This window comes from Macaca thibetana, chromosome 4 (genome assembly GCF_024542745.1).
Source record: "Macaca thibetana thibetana isolate TM-01 chromosome 4, ASM2454274v1, whole genome shotgun sequence".
Taxonomy (NCBI): Eukaryota; Metazoa; Chordata; class Mammalia; order Primates; family Cercopithecidae; genus Macaca; species Macaca thibetana.
This window is the reverse complement of record NC_065581.1, coordinates 104,301,211-104,305,394: the sequence shown is the minus strand read 5'-3', so window position 1 is coordinate 104,305,394 and position 4,184 is coordinate 104,301,211. Positions and strand designations below refer to the sequence as shown.

The window sequence follows — 4,184 nt, the reverse complement described above, 5'->3', positions numbered from 1 at the left end:
AAAACAGACCAAGACCTGTAGTAAATGACAAATATAGAATAAAAAAGGGCAGAAATAAGTACTTATAATGAATTATAATAAATAAAAAAATTAATTAAATTCACCAATTAGAAAACAGACTCTCAGACTGGATTAAACAGATCCAATAATAAGATTATCTCAAAGAGAAATTTAAATCTGAAAGACAGGCCAGGTACAGTGGCTCATGCCTGTAATCCTAGCACTTTGGGAGGCCGAGGCAGGTAGATCACTTGAGCCCAGGAATTCAAGACTGGAAACATGCAAAACTTCGTCTCTACAAAAGAAACTTAGCCAGCCATGGTGGTGCCTGCCTGTCGTTCCAGCTACTTGGAAAGCTGGGGTCGAAGGATTGCTTGATCCTGGGAGGCAGAGGTTGCAGTGAGCTGAGATTGCGCCACTGCACTCCAGCCTGGGCAACAGAGTGGGACCCTGTCTCAAAATAAATAAGTAAATAAATAAAGACAAAAACAGAAAAATTGAGGTGGGCATGGTCACTTACAATTATAATTCCAATTTATCAATTTCTGAAAAGTATATGTTAAAATCTTTTAACCTGATATATCTATTCCTGCAATTTTTTTCAGTTGCTTCTTGCTCTATCATTCATCAGCGTGTAACACCCTTCTTTTCCCTTATTATATATTTTTTCTCTTATATTCCATATTGTCAAATACTAAGAATCTTCCTCAATTCTTTTTTTTTTTTTTTCTTGAGACAGGGTCTTACTATGTCACCCAGGCTGGAGTGCAGTGGCGCAATCTCAGCTCACTGCAACCTCCACCTCCAGGTTCAAGAGATTCTCATGCCTCAGTAACTCGAGTAGCTGGGATTACAGTCATGCGCCACCACACTTGGCTAATTTTTGTATTTTTAGTAGAAACAGGGTTTTTCCATATTGGCCAGGCTGGTCTCAAACTCTTGGCCTCATGTGATCCTCCCTTCAGCCTCCCAATGTGCTGGGATTGCAGGTATGAGCCACCGCACCCGGCCTCTTCCCCCTTTCTTTTGGGTCACTTTTTTTTTTTATTATTATTTGAGATGGAGTCTCACTCTGGTGACGTGCACCTGTAGTCCCAGCCACTTGGGAAGCTGTCTAGCCTGGGCGACGGAGTGAGACTCTGTCTCGAAAAAAAGAAACTCTGTAAGCGTGAAGCCATCTAAAATGTTCAGTGAACCATTCAAGGAGTAGCCACAGAATGGTGCGTGTTTGACATATAGTACCTGTGTTAGACGGGTGAATGGGGCGGGGATGGCAGCAAGAGGGAGAGTGTGTCTGGGTAATCCATGAGCACAATCATCACTGCAAAGGTTACTAATAATGGCAACACATACAGTGCTTATGATGTGAAGCACTATTCTTAGTGCAAGAACAGTGCACAATAGTGCAAGACAGGCACAATTCTTTTCATCCCTGTATTGCTAATTTTCAGAGGAATGAAAAGCAAAATGAGATTTATTTGAAACTGAAAATAATTCCTACTCATCAAGCCTCTCCTACCTGAAAAACATAACACACAGGGTGATATTGACAGAAAACAAATAATAAGTCACCTTGAAGGGTCCAAGAACTAGTTTTACCAGAGGTAAATTTTTTTTCTTTTTCTTTGTCTTTTTGTGGAGAATAGGGTCTTACTATATTGCCCAGGCAAGTCTCGAACTCCCGGGCTCAAGCTATCCTCCTGGCTCTGCCTCCCTAAGAGCTGGGATTACAGGTGTGAGCCACCATGCCCAGCTACCAGTGGTAAATTTTACTAAGTCCTTCCACTGTATTTCTTGAGACAGAGTCTCAGTCTGTCACCCAGGCTGGAGTGCAGTGGTGTGATCTCAGCTCACTGCAACCTCTGTCTCCCGAGTTCGAGAAATTCTCCTGCCTCAGCCTCCTGAGTAGCTGGGACTACAGGCGGGTGCCACCATGCCCAGCTAAATTTTTTTTTTTTTATGTATTTTTGGTAGAGACAGGGTTTCACCATGTTGGCCAGGCTGGTCTCAAACTCCTGACCTCAAGTGATCCACCCTCCTTGCCCTCCCAAAGTGCTGGGATTACAGGCCTGAACGACCACGCCCACCCTAGTTCACTTTTCTCTAGTACCTTTTTCCATCTTTTCCTGTTTTTTTTGTTTGTTTGTTTTTGTTTTTGTTTTGAGACAGGGTATGAGTCTGTCTCCCAAGCTGGAGTGCAGTGAGTGGTGTGATCACAGCTCACTGCAGCCTCGACCTCCCAGGCTCAAGCAATCCTCCCACCTCAGCCTCCCGAGTAGCTGAGACTACAGGCACACACCACCACACCCAGCTAATTTTTGTAAGTTTTTGTAGAGACGAGGTTTCCACATGTTGCCCAGGCTGATCTCAAATTCCTGGGCTAAAGCAATCTTCTCACCTCAGCCTCCCGAAGTGCTAGGATTACACATGTGAGCCACCATGCCCGGCCTTCATTTTTACTTTGTCTCTTTTGGGTTTTTTTGAGACAGGGTCTTACTCTGTTGCTCAGGCTAAAGTACAATGGCATGATCATAGCTCACTAAGCCTTGACTCAAGCAACCCTCACACCTCAGCCTCCTGAGTAGCTGGGACTACAGGCACACACGCCCATGCCCAACTAATTTGTGTAATTTTGGTAGAGATGGGGTCTCACTTTATTGTCCAGGCAGGTCTTGAACTCCTGGGCTCAGGTGGTCCTCCAGTCTCAGCCTCCCAAAGTGCTGGTATTACAGGTGTGAGCCACCATGCCCAGCCTGAAAATTTCAGTAATGTAATAAACTCTGCTGAGTGCAGTGGCTCATGCCTGTAATACCAACACTTTGGGAGGCCAAGCAGTGTGGATCATTTGGGGTCAGGAGTTTGAGACCAGCCTGGTCAACATGGTGAAACCCCATCTCTACTAAAAATAGAAAAAAAAAATTAGCCAGGCAGTAGTGGCGCATGTCTGTAATCCCAGCTACTCAGGAGGCTGAGGTAGGAGAATTGCTTGAGCCTGGGAGGTGGAGGTTGCAATGAGCCAAGATTGCACCACTGCACTCCAGCCTGGGTGACAGAGTAAGACCCTGTCTCAAAAAATAAATAAACTCAAGCTATGAGGGGTGTGTGTGTATTGGTTTTCTTAATTTTTTTTTTTTTTTTTTTGCCAAGTTAAATAAAAGTGTCATCCTTGTGCAGGGGCCATGCTAATCTCTGCATCATTCCAGTTTTAGTATATGTGCGGCCAAAGCGAGCACTCTGTGTGTGTATATATATAATATATATGTATAATTAGCACAAAATAATTAGCACAATGTCTAATTTAATGTTCTTTGGCCTTTAGTTTACTAAGAGAGTACTTTCATCAATTATTGGTTATAAATTAATACAGTAAATCCTATTGTAATTGTAATTATAACTGAGATCCAAATAAATCAGTCATATGAAGTGGAAGGTTACAATTTCTTGCTGGGTTAACAACAAAATGACCATTGTGGGTCAGTCTAGCTAGCTCTGAGGAATTTGGGAGTTAACCGCCCTATCTAAATTCATGCCAGGCCAGACACAGCAGCTCAGGCTTGTAATCTCAGCACTTTGGGAGACTGAGGCGGGTGGCTCGCTTGAGCCCAGGAGTCTGAGACCAGCCTGGGCAGCATAGCAATACCCTGTCTTCTAACAAAAAATTTTTAAATAAATTCATGCCGGACTCAGTTGTGATCTGATGCCACCTGGTGGTGGTGGTCGACCCCAAGTTAAATATTATTGGGGACAATCTTTTTTTTTTTTTTTTTTTTTTTTTTTGTTAGGAGACGTAATTTCACTCTTGTTACTCAACCTGGAGTGCAATGGCGTGATCTCAGCTCACTGCAACCTCCGCCTCCCAGTTCAAGCGATTCTCCTGCCTCAGCCTCCTGAATAGCTGGGTTTACAGGCATGCACCATCATGCCCAGCTAATTTTGTATTTTTTTTTAATAGAGACGGGGTTTCTCCATGTTGGTCAGCCTCATCTCAAACTCCCGACCTCAGGTAATCCACCCGCCTCAGCCTCCCAAAGTGCTGGGATTATAGGCATGAGCCACCACGCCCGGCTAAAAATCCTGTTTTCTTTTTTTGTTGTTGTTTTTGAATCAGAGTTTTGCTCTGTCACCAGGCTGGAGTGCAGTGGCGCGATCTCAGCTCACTGCAACCTCCGCCTACCCAGTTCAAG

At 44.0% G+C, this 4,184-nt stretch overlaps 1 non-coding gene across 1 annotated transcript; it reads right to left on the bottom strand.

Annotated features, from left to right (window-relative positions):
- Positions 1 to 3,128: 3,128 nt before the first annotated feature.
- LOC126954009 (U6 spliceosomal RNA) lies at positions 3,129 to 3,233 on the bottom strand. Its single transcript, XR_007725473.1, has one exon. It is a non-coding gene; the product is annotated as a U6 spliceosomal RNA (small nuclear RNA).
- Between the last annotated feature and the right edge of the window lie 951 nt (positions 3,234 to 4,184).